This window comes from Phocoena sinus, chromosome X, assembly GCF_008692025.1.
Source record: "Phocoena sinus isolate mPhoSin1 chromosome X, mPhoSin1.pri, whole genome shotgun sequence".
NCBI lineage: Eukaryota > Metazoa > Chordata > Mammalia > Artiodactyla > Phocoenidae > Phocoena > Phocoena sinus.
The window spans coordinates 20,540,977-20,557,818 of NC_045784.1; the positions used below are offsets into that span (position 1 = coordinate 20,540,977).

Below are 16,842 nucleotides of genomic sequence, written 5' to 3' on the forward strand. Positions count from 1 at the left end.
TAGATGAATATTTTGATATTTCATTATCTTTCTCAGGATCATTAGGGACACCAACTATCACTCTGACTCATCAAGATTTATTGCTCACAGTTAATGTGGATTTAATAGTAGAAGGATGGGCACGAGCATTCATATACTTGAGAGGAAACTGCTTTGTTTCATTAATCTGTTATTTTGACAGTGCCTAAAATACCATACATTTCACTTCTTTTCAAAGTAACCCTCTCTATTCAACAGTTATCACTATGTGATATGGTCTCAAACAGCTAATATTCACCTTTCGGACAAAGATTCCATCTAAAGGAAAGATTTTGTGTGTGTGTGTGTGGTACGCGGGCCTCTCACTGTTGTGGCCTCTCCCGTTGCGGAGCACAGGCTCCGGACGCGCAGGCTCAGCGGCCATGGCTCACGGGCCCAGCCGCTCCGCGGCATGTGGGATCTTCCCGGACCGGGGCACGAACCCGTGTCCCCTGCATCGGCAGGCGGACTCTCAACCACTGCGCCACCAGAGAAGCCCTAAAGGAAAGATTTTAAAGGAGATACTATGCTTTCTCAAAAAAAGTAACCTAGGTTCCAGATACTTAATATGGTGGTAATATCATAGGGCAAAGAAGCGGGGGGGGGGGAGGGTGGGTGGGGGGAATGAGGAGGATTGATAAGCTGTGAGGCAAAAGACCCTAAAGATGTAAGGAGAGCACCCACTCTCCTCTGGGCACCCAGCCCACCAAGTGGGATTCCTAGCAGACAGGCATCTACCCTGTGATCTTGTCCTGTTACATATGGTCAGACTGGGGTGGGAAATATGAATCAAGGTGAATGCTCCTGTGTCAAGAATTTAGAAAGAAGAGGAGAGAAAGAGAAAAAGAGACGTGCACTGACTATGTATGACTGGAACTAGAACATGTCAAGGAGAAGCTGTGGGCACCAACTTCTGCCTGCCATGTGGGCTGAGTATCAGAGAAAGCCAGTCAACTGAGAAAGAAGAGGAAAGCCAAGACGAGAGGACAGGGAGTGCTCCCTAACTCCTTCATTTTTCCACTTCCTAGGCCCAGCTCTATTCCTACCCATGGGTGCTGAGAGAAATCCTTACATGCTCAGAATAGATCACCCCCCTTACTACCTCAGGTGGGTTTTTCCTACATATAACCAAGGTCCCTAACTAATACAGTTTTAGAGCAGAAATAGCTATACTTTGAGTAAGTTACTCAAACTTTCCTGGCCTTATCTCTGCACCTATAAAATAAAAGCATTCAACACGATGATCTCTAAAAATTTTTAGTAATAAAACTCTTATTTATTCTACTTTTTGTATGATTTTACAGATGTGTAAAGCACGTATAAAGATATGCAAAGTAAATAAACTATAGCTATTTTTTAAGTCTTAGCAATGCATTTCTGAAGTTTATCTGATCTAAAGTTCTTCTAAAACTAATTTGTAATAGCTGGGAAATTTGCAGTAATTTTTTTTCTACATGAAAAAGCTTGGTGCATCTATCAATAAGACAACTTTAGAGAAGCAGCAGTATCTTACACTTTTATAGGAAGCATGTATGTAAGTAGAAAATGATACTCAGTGATTAACTGACCAACATGATATAGTCTGTAAATGGTAGTGAGTTACGAGTACAGGACTCCAGACCTGGAGTCTCTTAATTCTGGAGAAACCCTTCTCCTTAGCAACAGCACTTCAAACCCCAGCTCATTTTCTCAGTAAAGTCTCTTAGGACGCAGGCCAACTCTAACTTGAGAGATGAAGATACTAACGTCCACAGGTGAAATTTTTCTTCAAAGTCATACAACTAGTTAGAAATAGAGTTAAGACTAGATTTGCAAGAAGCACAAAATAGTGTGGTTAGGAAGAGCAAAATCTTTGAAATCAGAGCGCTTTTAGTACTTACCATCGGTGTGACCTGGAGAAATTTAACTTCCTGACCTCAGTTTCCATCCATATATTAGGAATAATCATCATCTATTATTACTGAGTTGGGGTGATGATCAAATAAACTGACATAAGTTACATGTCTAGCCCAGAGGGAGGCACCCCAGCAGAGGTCAATCAATGCTGCCTTCCCTGTCCAGCTCTTACCTAATGCTCCTTATCACCCACAGAACCACAGGAACTTAACACCCTTCAAACTTCCCTCTACGGACGCCATACCTCCCTAAGGTTTATCACAATGCAAGTTTATAAGAGATCAGGAGATGTACTGGTAGTCAAAACACTGGACCTCACTTGCAATGGCATTGTTTTCCATTTTTTCTCTTACACACAAGTATAATTTTCTAGCTTTTCTGGGCTCCTTAGGCTTTTCTGCCCTAACAAGAGTAACTACTCTTTGTATCTGTGCTGTTCAACATGAAAGCCACTACCCATGGGGCTTTTGAACACTTGAAATATGGTTAGACCAAACTGAGATGTGCTTTAAGTGTAAAATGAATACCAGATTTTGAAGACTTAGAAAAAAAAAAGTAAAATATCTCATTATACAAATGTTTAATACTGATTACATGTTGAGGTAATATTTTGGATATACTGAGTAAATAAAACATTAAAATTAATCTCACCTGTTTTTTACTTTTTAAAGCTGCTGCTATGAGAAAAATTTAAATTACATATTGTGGCTTGCATTATATTGTGTCAGACAGCACAGATCTATAACATAAATGTTTAAGGTGTCAAACAACCAAACTTACAAATGAACATGTGAAACAAAACCAACTTGTTCACAATCCATACCCTGGAAGCTATAAAGAAAAGAAAAAAAAGTGAGATTTAGATTAAAATAAAACAAAAATAACACAAAACACACATGTAAGCAAATAAAATAAACAACAAGAAAAAGGTAAGTGTAAGAAGAATACAAAAAGAAAAATATACAAAATCTTAAGTGTAAGATAGAGAATTATAGGAATTTAAGGAATAAATTAATAATTATAAGAACTAATCACTGTAAAAGTAAACAAAAATAACTATAAATCAATGAGGGCTGGAGAAAAATAATCTGCTAAGGGGCTTTGAGAAAAGATATTTACTGACATACAAAATGCTCAATGTACAAAAATTATGTATCCTAACTTTTCAAAACACATCATCAGGTTAAGAGAAATCATGGTTTATAAACCTGTATACCCTTGGCCTTCTACACTTCTGTATTCTACACCTGGCCTTCAGAATTTCAAACGGTAGGGTTTTTCAAAAGATGAACCAACTTAAACTAAATGATAAGGCATACTGATACTACGAGGAAAGAAAATACTGGAGTTTGTCCTGTTCCATAAACTTGGCACTGACTACAGAAAAAAGAAAGCCTCACATTTTCTATGCATCAGAATGACTGGTATAGCATTTCTCAAAGTGTGGTCCAGGTGTAACTGGGGCCTTAGTCCCCTAAGAGAACTTCGCGAGATCAAAACAATTTTCATAATAATTATTTTATTTTAATTAATTAATTTATTTATTTATTTTTTTTGCCGTACGCGGGCCTCTCACTGTTGTGGCCTCTTCCGTTGAGGAGCACAGGCTCGGGACGCGCAGGCTCAGCGGCCACGGCTCACGAGCCCAGCTGCTCCGTGGCATATGGGATATTCCTGGACTGGGGCACGAACCCACGTCCCCTGCATCGGCAGGCGGACTCTCAACCACTGCGCCACCAGGGAAGCCCATAATAATAATTTTAAAAGCGATTTTTCTTTTTTACTTTCATTCTCTCAGTGTTTTCCAGATACTACATGTGATATGAATGCAGAAGCCAATAAGAAGCCTATTGTCTTTTATTAAGCCAGACATTAAAGAGATTTGCAAAAATGTAAAACGATGCCATTCTTCTCACCAAGTTTTTTGTTGTTTTAGAAAATATTTATTTTCCATTAAAAATGTTATTTAGATTAACAGGTAATGGGTTTTTTTTAGAATGAATTACAAGTAAGTATTTTTTTAAACTTCCCAATTTTAATTATTAACATATAATGTGTTTTTAGAATGAATTACAAGTATTTTTTTAAACTTCCCAATTTTAATTTCTAATATGATCAGTATAAATAGACACAACCCACATAAATAAAAGCTCTTTGAGATCCCAGTAATTTTTAAGAGTACAATGATGTTCTGAGACCAAAAAGTTTAAGTACCACTGACTGCACAAGAGCTAAATAACAACACACACATACACAAAGCAACCTCTTCCTACCTCTGCCCTGGAAGACCATTACTGCTATTTGTATCACAGAAATTTCTAACAGTTCAAACTCTCTAGTGACCAGTAAAGAAAGAAGTCTGTTGGGGGTAAAACTGGACAGGAAATTAAAAGCAAAGAAATTAAATGCTTCCTTTTCAGTTAGAAGGCTGTCATTCTGATTGGAAGGCAAAATTCTGGGCAATTAAGTAGAAGATATTTCAAAATTAACTAACCTCCATGTTTATGCCATAAGCAATAATTTAATGCTTTCACATTCCTCCTACAGCTGCTTGAAAATTCATACTAAACCCTAATTTATTCAGTACAAAGCTAGATTCTCAGAGGTTAATATACGTATCTCCAATGAAAACCGTGAATTATTTCATACTACCTTCATCCTCAAACTGTTAGCCTACCAATGTTAATGCCTATGCAGAAAATGCCATACTTGCATATTAAAAAGAAAATGCAAAGCTTACTAAGGATAAAAATAGAATTAATTCCTGAATTGTAAAATTTCTCACAATTTCTGTAACTTGTGAAGTAAAACTTTTATTCAACAATCTCAAAGCAACCAACTTCTCAATCTAAAAGGAAAGAAATTCCAAAAACAGACTAACTTTATTAGCTCTATTAGCAGTCATTTTACCCTGAGATATACTACTCAAATTGAGAAACAACTAAGTCTAATACTAGAGGAAAGGCTGCATAAGTTAACTAATTTGTTTAGTACTGGAAATTCTTTCTTGTCCATCAAAATGTTTTTATAACTCAGTACCAAACTGCAAATGACCATTAACTAAGCTTTTAGAAAGGCTCTGGGTCCTCCAGCCTCCCGGTTGGCACCTAATATCTAAATTACTTCACTTTTCAGGTATGTTTAGCATTTAGTCATCCTATAATAAAAGAAACCTTATAAGAAAAAGCCACTCCTGTTTCAATGCTATTTTTTCATCAGAAGATTTTAATTTAATGCTCCTCTGCTTATTCCTCACTACAAGTAAAAGTAGTCCAAGAGTGATGTCATGGAAAACAGCTTCCCTAGCCTTTAGAGATTGAATCCAGTGAGAATTCTAGGAAAAGCCTCTATTGGGGAATAAAACCCCCAATCTTCTAGTAAGTTACTTCCTAACATGAAATCATCAATACTATAATGTTAACACCTTAGTTTTACATAAGAAATAAACAACTAAACTGAACCTTTTGGAAGGTCCTGATGTTATGATACAGATTTCCTGCAAATCTTAAAATGATGCAGAATCATTAACTAAATTCAATGATCTTATCAGAGACAAAGAATACATCTTCTATCTGTTTTTATCTGCTTCAATGATTCAGCCAGATGAGTTTTAAAGGTCTTATATTAAAAACAAAAAGTCTGAGGAAATATCTTGCCACTTGCCTCTTTGCCGTTTCTTGAAAAACAGCCACACACCCGCCTTAAGACCTCTGAACCTGCCATTCCCTCTGCCTGGACCACTAATCCCAATATACATGGCTCCCTTCAGGTCTTTACTCCAGTGTCTTATCTCAGTGAGGCCTTCCCCAAACCCCCTCTTTAAAATCAAAAACCACCCACCCGCCCCACCCAACAGAATATCCTCCTGTTCTTTTCCTGCTTTATTTTTCTCCATAGTATATTAAATGGAGATATAGGCTATTTTCTTTAGTTTACTTTTTTGTTGTTTTCTTTTTGTTTTGTTTTGTTTTGTTTCGTTGACTGTTGTATCCCCAGAACGTTTCTAGGAACAGGGCTTGGCACATAATAAGTGCTTAATAAATATTTGTGGAATGAATAAATAAATTTAACCCTCGCAACCCTCCATGTTCTGTAACCATCCCTGATGTAGAGATGAAAAAAAAATCAAAGCTCACAGACGTTAAGTAACTTGCCCAAGGCTATGATTCTTCATAAGCTGGGGTCAGTCTGACTTCAGAGCCTTCGAGTTTAACCACTATCCTGCAATGCTTCACCAATAACTGCCTTTCATTTCTCTTCAATAAAAAAGCCCATAACAGCTACAGCATTCCAATTCAGAGGAAATATATGCTAATAAATTAATCCGACCCTTCATAAGCTATAGATTCATTCACTTCACAGTTAATGTTATTCACTCTGAAAACGTTTAAAATAGGAAAGGGCAAGTTTCAGAACAGGCCAGCTACATCATTTTTGGGGCCTAGGGAAAAATGAAAAAGTGGGGCCCCTCGCTCAAAAGCAGGAAAAAAGTGTCGTTAAAGGTAGTAAAGTACAAAGCTTTCTCCTTTCTTCTGAGGTCTCTCTCGACATGTCATGGTGTTTTTTTATTTGCTCTTTAATGCACTCTAAGTAAAGAAAAATAAAAATTTACATTATTACCACGAATTTCACCGTTCACCTTTATATTGTACAATGCCAGTTTTACGCGCAGATTATTAAACCAAGTTTGGGGTCCTTCTGGACACCCATGAAGCCACGCCAGCCCTGGTTCCAAGGTTTTAGCCCCAGGTAACCCAAATCAAGGCAGAGAGAAGGCCAAACATTGAAATTCCCAATGAAGCACTGATTTGACAAAATTTTATCTTCAGGACAAGCGATAAGTCCAATGTATAAAAGCTAGCACATTAAAATAGGCTCTTCCTTTTGCTAATTTAATCCTGCCTGCCTTTAAAAAAACAAAGCATATTCGGAAAGACAACTGGTATTGGATTATAAATTTAATAAAACATTTCAGAAAAAAACTCAGAAAACCATTTGTTGGCTAAAAATAACAATATACTAAAAAAAAAAAAGCTTCTCTTTCACTTTTTGTGGACCATTTAAAAAAGCCATACATTTTTGATGTGCCAAATAAAAATGATTTCATACTGATCTGTTACACATATGTATCATAAATTCTGACAAATAAGTCCAATTTTCAAACCACAAATATTTATGGCTTATATATCCTAGTATCCCCCCAAGTTAATCAGCAATAAAAAGTGCAAATTAACATCCTTTACCACTGAAAAACTGGTTCTAAGCACCTACTAAGTGTTGTGATGATTAAAAAAGGGAATTAAATTCCATAAATATGAAATTAAGTGTCCCAAAATTGAAATTTTCTATACATTTCTAGATCTATTAAGTGCAGAAATCTGAATGCATTTACAAGCTCTCCAAAAACAATTTTCAAATTAGTAGAGATATTCAGGCATCTTGTTTCCTAGATATGAAAATCAGACATTAAAATTAGGGTATATATCTTAAAAGCATTTCCTAAATTACAATTTAATCAGATTACCAAATGAAAATGTAAATTGAAAATATAGAAAAGACTAAACAAATGCAAGGTGCTTAATATTCCGAGTAAGAAAACGGGTATAAGCGGCCTAGAAAAATGAAAAGCAAAGCACTACAGTAACGTTAAATTTGAATTAAAGAATACCGTTATTTAAATAAGCAGTTAGCATTTCGTAGGAAGAAGGCCAAGCAACGTGACTATTATATATCTAGTCGATTCACAGCACTGCTTTGCTATCCCGCACTTATTCCTTATACTTATAATATAGAAATAAAGAGGCAGCAACAGTTAGCCACTACAACATTCACCACTCTGGCAAAGGTTACTTTAAAAATTGCCTTGCATTTTTACAACACTTTACAGCTACAAATTATTTTCACATATATGACCTCATACAGTCCTCACTACCCTGTGATGTGGCTATAACTGACTAGATTTCATAGATAAGAAACCGAGGTTCGGTAAGCGATTTTCTCGGAGTCACCCAGTCGAACCCAGACCTTCTGATTCCGCGTTTTATGCCTTGCATTTCGCATAGTTCTATTTCAGGCACGCACAGAATTTTTAAAGGGAAGAAACGGGTTAGGGAGAAAATAGTCATGGTACCTGCAGCTCTGTGCTGCAAAAAATGGCTGAATTATGCTTCTTCCTTTTTTTTTTCTCCTTGAAAAAAATTAAATTTCAAACAATTTAAGTAAACTCAAAGACAAATTAGATCCCAGCGTCAACCAAATGTGTGATTCGGGTCGGTGCAGAAAGGGCTACCGAATCCGTGCCTAGCGCGGGGCCGCGGACGAAGCCCGGGCTCCCGCAGGCCGGAGGGCCAGGGGCGGCTACGCACCTCGGGGGTCCGTCCAGCCTCTAGTGGACGGCAGTCTGCATCAGGAAGAAGCGGGCCGGACGGTGGGCGGTCGGGCGCCGGGACGGCACTCAGCTGGCTCCTCGAACGTCTACAAGGGGCCGCTCCGGGGCCGGGCCGGGGCGCTCCGGCGGGGGGCGAGTCTGCGCGCCTGCGGCCCCCACGAAACCAGTCCTGGGAAAGAAGACAGCGCTGAGACGCGATTCGAGACAGTCGGGATCTGCGCGAGGCGGAGCGGCGTCGGGGCCGGGCCCGGCCTTGCCAACGCCAGGGGCCTCGCAGCGCCCGGCGGGGGTCGGCGGTAGGGCCGACTCGGGGCCTCGGGCGGAGAGAGGGGCTGGGGGGTCGCGGGCAGCAGCAGAGGTGCAGGCACTGGCGACGTCGACGACGGCGGCTCTGGGCTTCTGCTCCGAAGCGCGCCGAGCCTCAGGATCACCCACGCCGGGGGTGGAGGAAGGCGGGAAAGGGGCGGGCAAGGGGCGGAGCGTGCGGGGCCACGAGCCAGGGGCCGCTCCGGGCCGCGCGCCCCCTGCGGGCCACTGGAGCCGCCCGGGGTCCGCCCAGGGAGGCGGGGCCAGCCGGCATGGGGTTCCGTCCGCCGTCGTCGCAAAGCGGAAGCCTGCCACGCGGGTAGGGAGGTCGTGGGGCGGGAAGCCGAGAGTTGGAACGGAGGCCTGGGAGGCGCCCTCGGCCCCCACCGGCGCCTCGAGGGGGCCCGCGCGCGGGGAGCGGCCCGGAGGGTGTTTACCTTCCCCCTGGTCGAGCGCCAATGCCGCCATCTTTCAGCCAGCGCGCGTCACTTCCGGCGCCGCGGGAGCGGGAGCGGGTGTGGGAGCGGGGTGGGGGCAGGGCTGTCCCACGCCCGCGGGGCCCCACGTTCTGTAGGCCACGCCAGCTGGCCTCACCGAGGGAAGGAGGCGGCCCGACGCTGCCGCCGCGGGCCCGGCCCGACGTGGCTTCCCGCGCGGCTTCGCCGTCGGGGCTGGGAACTCTCGGCAATGCTGGTCCCCTCGCCTTGGTCCCACTTCGTTTGCACGAGCGGTGGGCTCGAGCCAGTGGGGTGCGCCCACCCTCGACAAGTTGAGGGTTAGGAAACCCGGGAAATGTCATTTTGCATCTTGCACACGGTGGGGGTGGGGGAATCAGGGACGACGTGGAGGGAGCTTTGCGGTATGTACCTGTGTTATAAACGTGACTACATCTGCGGCAAATAATATCATTGTTTTAAAGGCAACTTGCATGGGATTGTTGCATCATACCTCCACTTGGCTAGTTGCACAACAGTTACGCGTTTCAGAAATACATTTCCCAGAGGTGAGAAAATTCATAGAAAACGGCATGTCTGCACCGCACAGAAATGCCGGATCTAAAAACGCTGTTCTGTTTGTATTTGCGTCAAAATAAGATAGCAAGAACGAACATTCAGAGGGCAGTGATTTTGGGGGTTGTTGTTCGCTTTTGACAAATCGGTTCTAGAGTTGTAGCTAATGCTTTTCACATACCGCCTTTTCTTGATTTAAGAATTTAAAACTACATTACAGGACTGTTTTGTAAATTTATTGTTGTGAAATCTCTCTATGGGAAAAGTGTAGATGACAGAAAAACACAGTTGGAGGCCACTGGTTCTACAACTAACCTTAAATTAAGTCATCCATTGCCCATTTCTGATCCTAAACTGAGAGATTTCTCCTACCCCCACCCCCTGCCACCATTTTCTCTCTACACCAATATCCCGAAGATATTGGGAGATGTATGGCTAAAAACGATCATTAATCTCTTTCTAGCAAACTTGAATATGTCATGTTTTTTTCCAAGGGGCCAGAATAGCACACTGTGTACCGCTTTGCTGAAGTAGACTACTCCGTGGGAAAAAATAGTGAATCACTTTAATCTTTTGAAAATAGGGAAATACGTGTCCCTTTTCTGATTTAAACTATAAAACAAGCTTTAAAAAACTGTAAGCCATAAATAACTTTTTAAAAAATAAATTTAATTTTGGCTGCGTTTGGTCTTCATTGCTGTGCGCGGGCTTTCTCTAGTTGCGGCGAGTGGGGGCTACTCTTTGTTGCAGTGCGCGGGATTCTCATTGCTGTGGCTTCTCTTGTTGCGAAGCACAGGCTCCAATAGTTGTGGCTCGCGGGCTCTAGAGCGCAGGCTCAGTAGTTGTGACGCATTGGTTTAGTTGCTCCGCGGCATGTGGGATCTTCCTGGACCAGGGCTTGAACCCGTGTCCCCTGCTTAGGCAGGCGGATTCTTAACCACTGCACCACCAGGGAAGCCCTCTGTAACGTTTTAAAGTTATTTTATAAAATATAAAATGCATATTTTATTATGCATTTTCTTTCCTCGAAAACTTTTGCCAAGCACTCTGTAGCTCTTCAGGGGTTTTTTTCTAAGCCCCTCAGGGTACACCTGTATCCCCCAAATCAGTACAAACTTCTGCGGGTCCACACCAAGACTCGTACACTGACACATTCCAACAGGATGGTGGCTGTTGTCCTAGGCCTTATTTCCGGGTCCCTATCCCAGATAGAACCTTCAAAATGCAATCAGGATCCCCTGTTTGATCCCAAACTTTTCCAGCCTTGAAAGTTTGTTGTTTTAACAGCCAAACAGAATATTATGTTGCATGACTAATAAAAAATCGGTGTCTTCATGAATGTTGGAGGAATCCTGGTTAATGTTTACACATCTTGGGCATTGTTGGTCACCTGTCACTTGGAATGGCTCTTCTTAGCTTCTCTCCTGTTATTACCTCTGGCCTTCTGGTCTTTCACCACCTCTCCATATTTCTCCAACTCTCTCTTTGCACTTTGTGACTCAAACTTAATTCTCCCTCCACTTCCCTAGCAAAGCAAAAACCTAAAGCCATCACAAGGAAACTGCAATCTCTCTAAACAGGTCATGGCTTCTAGAGATCCTTACACAGGGATGTTCTTTCTGGTCATCTCTAAGTCAGATCTGTACTATTTGGTGGGAACCCATTCTTAAAAATATCAATTGTTTCTCCCATCTTCTCACTTCCCCAATCTCATGAGCCCCCAGACCAATCCCCTGGGCCCAGCTAGGAGAATACGAAATTCCTAAACATCCAAAAGGGATGTGGACACAAAAACAAACAAGCAAAGGCCCTTCACAGGGCACTCCCCCCATGAAACAGGTGTGTCTGAAATATTTTCATTTGTGTTATTTCACCAATGTGTGGAGCTACCTCAAGGAAAATGAACTGATAACATACCTTTATGGTCAAGGGGACTCAACACTGTAATTCTTCCAGGAACCAAATGCTTCTTCATATTTCACTTCCATCCTTAAAGCCCTAGCAAACAATTCTCTGCCTGCAGTTGTTAGAGTAACTGCTTTGCACCTGTGGCCAGCCAACAAGGATTCAAAAACACTCAGCTTTGGTTTCAGAGGCCCTAATGCTCTGTGACACATTTAGACAACATGGGGTGGTGTGTGACCTAGCACAAGTGGGGTGATGTAATCTGGGCTTGAGCGTGTCAAGCAAGGTTACTTGGAGACAGTGATTGCTAAGTTCAGTCCAAAGGGAAGGAGGAAAGGGAAAAAGAGTAAAGGATACTCACAGGGCAGTGCCTTCCAATCCTGGAAGAGGCAGCGAGGCACCTTTATTTAGAGAACCGCTGAAAATTTATATAGGGTTACAATAGGACCCGAAGGGCAGAGAGAAAAGAAGCAAAAATCAGGAAGGCTGGCATGTATAGACCTTGGCAGACAGGGCTTCTCCCCTCCTGTGTTGCCTCTCACCCCATGCTCTTTCCACTGTATTATGTTATTTTACAGATTAACATATTCAGTGATCTTCACACTTGCATTTGTTTTACTCCTAGTTAATTCAATAAATTGTTCACTTATAATCTACTATACTAATTTATTTATGCCATAAATATTTACGAGTACCTACTATGTACCAAGTCCTGTTCTAAGCGCTGTGGATCTATCAGTGACCAAAACATATGAAAATCCTTGCCTTCTTATAGACTGCGTACGTCAGGCAATAAACAAAATAAATAAGCAAATATATGGTCTGTCTTAGAATGTGACCATATGGGAAATAATAGAGCAGGATAAAGAGATTATGAGTGTCAAGGGGGAGAGGTGTTCCAATTTTAACTGGGATGATAAGGTAGTCCTTTTAGCCTTTTTTTTTTTTTTTTTTTGGCCACACTGCGCGGCATACAGGATCTCAGTTCCCTTACCAGGGATTGAATCCACGCCCCTGCAGTGGAAGGGCAGAGTCTTAACCATTGGACCACCAGGGAAGTCCCTTTTTTTTTTCTTCTGTTATTTTAGCCTTGACTTGAAGGAGATGAGGGACCAGACTGTGTAAAGCCTTTTTGGCCATTATAAGGTCTTTGGCCTTTGAGAAATTAGGAACCTTTGGAAGGTTTTGAGAAGAGGAGTAATATGATTAACACTCAGGCTGCTGTGTAGAACAGAATTTAGGCGTAATGTAATATACAACATGATGACTATAGATAACACTGGTGTATGGTATATTTGAAATTTACTCAAAAGAGTGTATCCTAAAAGTTCGCACCACAAGGAAAAAAGCATTTTTTCTTTTTTTTCCCCCCTTGTATCTGTATGAGATGATGGATGTTAACTAGACTTATTGTGGTGATCGTTTCATAATATATGTAAGTCAGATCATTATGCTGTACACCTTAAACTTATACAGTGCTGTATGTCAGTTACATCTCAATAGAACTGAAAGGGGAAAAAACACTGGAAGATAATACACACACAAAAATAAAATGAGCAGTTAAAAAAAAGAATTATGCAGATAAGTGTGGAAGCAGGGAGATGGGTCAGGAGACAGACTTTTCCAACGATGGAGTGGAATGGGGGCCACAGTGGAGGCGGTGAGAACTGGCCAGAGTCTGCAAATATTCTTGAAGGTAGAACCAACAGAATTTCCTGGATGTAGGGATAAAGGAAAGAAAGGTAGCAAAGAAGGATGGAATTTTCATTTCCTGAGATCTGGAAGACTTCAAGAAGGAGTGGGTTTGAAGGGAATGGGGGAAAAAGGAAAAGGTGCAAGGAGTAGAACCTGGGGCGTGCCAAGGGTAGGGAGCCATCCCAGAGAACATCAGGAACTGGTCTAGGAGACTAGAGTGTGGTACGCTACAAGCTGGGGAGACACGTACTGTAAGTTGCTGAACATCCACCGTCAATAAAAGATACGGTGAATGTCGCCATTTTTTTTTTTTTTTTTTTTTCGCCGTACGCGGGCCTCTCACCGCTGTGGCCTCTCCCACTGCGGAGCACAGGCTCCGGACGCGCAGGCTCAGCGGCCATGGCTCACGGGCCCAGCCACTCCGCGGCATGTGGGATCTTCCCGGACCGGGGCACGAACCCGCGTCCCCTGCATCGGGAGGCAGACCCCCCCCAACCACTGCGCCACCGGGGAAGCCCGAATGTCGCCATTTTTAAAAATTAATTTTTATTGGAGTGTAGTCGATTTACAATGTTGTGTTAGGGAATTCCCTGGCGTGGAATGTGGTTAGCACTCTGTGCTTTCACTGCCAAAGGCCGAGGTTTGATCCCTGGTCGGGGAACTAAGACCCCGCAAGCCGCGAGGCACGGTCAAAAACTGAACAAACAAAAAATACAATGTTGTGTTAGTTTCTGCTGTACAGCAAATTGAATCAATTATACATATATACACTCTTTTTTAGATTCTTTTCCCATATAGGTCATTACAGAGTATTGAGTAGAGTTCCCTGTGCTATACAGTAGGTTTTTTGTTGGTTATTTTATATATAGCAGTGTGTATGTGTCAATCCCAGTCTCCCAATTTATCCCTCCCCACCCTTTCCCCTTGGTAACCATAAGTTTGTTTTCTACATCTGTGACTCTATTTCTGTTTTGTAAATAAGTTCATTTGTACCATTTTTTTTTAGATTCCACAATATAAGCGATATCATGTGATATTTGTCTTTCTCTGTCTGACTTACTTCACTCAGTATGACAATCTCTAGGTCCATTTTAACTGAAAATATTTACCTTGAAATGCAGTCTAGACAATGCCCCCTTGAAAATGAAAACATTAAAAAATAAAATTTTAAAAGAAATTCACCACTTTTGTGCTCCTTACAAGCTAATGAAAAATAACCCTGTGTTTCAGAAGCCTCAACATGCAAGCCACACATTCATGAGGTGTTTGGGAGATTACCAAGGGGCTGAGGGTAAGTAGAGCAAGGGCTGGGCTCTGGGGCACTCCAACGTTAGGGAGTCATCTGGGAGAAGATAGAGAGCTGTCAAGGAGACAGAGAAGGAGTAGCCAGTGACATAAGAGTAAAACAGAGTGTGGTATGCTAAGCTGGCTAGAAAAGTACTGTAAGTTGTTAAACACCCACTATCAATCAAAGATGAAATTAATGCCATCATTTTAATGAAATGTATTTACTTTGAAACACAATGTAGACAATACCCCCTTGTAAATGAAAATGTTAAAAAGAACAAATCCTCCCCTAAAGTTAATCATTTTTATGTTCTTTATGAACCAATGAAAAGCAACACTATACTTTAGAAGCCTCAAGACACAAGCCGCATATTCATCAATACTGCACTTCAGTAGATCTGCATGCAAACACACACACATCCTAAGTGTGAACACCAGAGTTGAGGTGAGTGGGAGCAATGAAGAGCTGCTATATGGTGTTTGCTTGATGAAAGAAGTGAAGAAAAGCCTCCAGTAACTACTGTTGCCAGAGCACAGCTTTAGGGTTTGGGGACTGTGGTTAAGGATAGAGACGGGATTGAATCTAGGCTCTGAGGTTATTTATTGGTTCTAAAACTAAGTTCTTAAAAAAAAAACAGCTATGCATAGCCGTCTTGGGACAAAATGTCTTTGTCAATACAGGACACGGAGGGACTTCAGGTAAGTCAGTTCTGGCCTCTTCAGCTTGGGGCGGGGGTAGCTGAAGTGGAAGCAGGGGAGGTACATGTGAACAACCGGGGCCCAGGCCTGGCTGAAAGGATGGCTGAACTTTCCGCTGTCCTGGGAGCATGACTTGGGAGGGACACTGGAATGCTAAACATAAGTGGGGCAGGATGGCCCTCTGGGAATGGAAGTCTCAAGGTTGTGAAGATGGTGATTTTCCTCAAATTTATCTATAGATTTAACACAATCCCTATCAGAAGTGTTCTCCTTATACAAGCAAACACCATGTACCTGTGGCACTTCGGTCATCTTCACCAGAGAGCAGTGCAGGAGACTGTGCAGCACAGTGCTTCAACATGTGGGTCTGGGTCTGACTGCGTGGGTTCAAATCCTAGATCCTCCAGTTTTTTGCTTTATGCCTTGGGGCAATTTATTTTTAAAAAATTTTTATTTTATATTGGAGTATAGTTGATAAACAATGTTGTGTTAGTTTCAGGTGTACAGTAAAGTGATTCAGTTATACATAGACGTGTATCTATTTCAAATTACAGAATATTGAGCAGAGTTCCCTGTGCTATATAGTAGGTCCTTGTTGGTTATCTATTTTAAATATAGTGGTGTGTACATGTCAATTTATTTCACCTTTCCAAGGATATGGACGATCTCCAAGGGTAATTGTTTTTCTTTCTTTTTTTTTATACTAAGTATTTTATTGTATGCTGCCACCAGTGTATATAAAATAATTACCCTTGTGAAACAGAAATTCATGAATATTCAGAGAGGTAGACTGACAAAAGTAGAAGTTTGTATAGTATGGCACGTGTTACAGAGACAGGCTTTTGTACAGGCTTCAAATTTGGCTTTCCTTTGAATATTCACCGGTTTATGAAAAGTGGTTTAAAAACCTTGCAAAGATTCATTTTACTACAAAAAGTAACAGACTTTCTGAGGTCTGAAGGGATTTGTACTTGAAGATACTCCAGTCAGCAGGGGGTCATGTTGAGCATTCTGCAGACAGAATTGTTTCAAATCTGCAGCTGCCTGGAAACCTTCACGCGGTTGAGCCAGGCCTCCAGCCAGAGCTGTTGAACCACTTTCTTCATAGCGGCGACGCTGGAGGAACCAGACATGGCGCACGCGAGAGCTGGGCAGATTGGCAATCCGTCGGTGGATCGGTGGTGGGTCCTCCAAGGGTAATTGTAAGGAACAAATGCAATAAGGACTGTAAACCACTCAGCACCATGCCTGGTAAACAGTAACTATTTATTTATAGTATTATTCCTAAGAAATATATGCTAAGAATTTGGGGGTATTTAGGAAGAGGAGAGCATCCAAAGGAGTAAAAAGATATAATCCCCCCCAAAATAAAATCCCTATCAAAAACCCAGCAGGCTTTATTGCAGAAATTGACAAGCTGATCCTGAAATTTATATGGAAATACAAAGGCTCTAGAAGAGCCAGACCAGTTTTGAAAAAGAACATAGTTAAAGGACTTACACATTCCAAATTCAAAATGTACTATAAAACTACAGAAATCAAGACATTGTGGTACTGGCATAAGGATAGACATGTAGATCAATGGAACAGAATAGAGAGTCCAGAAATAAACATTTATATGGTCAGTTTCTTTTTTTT

General features: G+C 41.6%; 1 protein-coding gene and 1 pseudogene across 2 annotated transcripts in view; both read right to left on the minus strand.

Annotated features, from left to right (window-relative positions):
* KLHL15 (kelch like family member 15) overlaps window positions 1–9,183 on the minus strand; it is a 32,568-nt gene extending 23,385 nt beyond the window's left edge. The window contains exons 1-2 of one of the 2 annotated variants that reach the window (XM_032619519.1): window positions 9,046–9,183; window positions 8,280–8,471 (exon numbers count right to left, since the gene is read on the minus strand). The gene's annotated coding sequence lies outside the window, so the exon portion shown is untranslated. Of the gene's footprint in view, window positions 1–2,694; window positions 2,748–8,279; window positions 8,472–9,045 lie in introns of those variants that run through there. The other variant, XM_032619521.1, reaches the window with a different exon arrangement.
* A 6,584-nt stretch (window positions 9,184–15,767) lies between these two features.
* LOC116747653 lies at window positions 15,768–16,791 on the minus strand (annotated as a pseudogene).
* Between the last annotated feature and the right edge of the window lie 51 nt (window positions 16,792–16,842).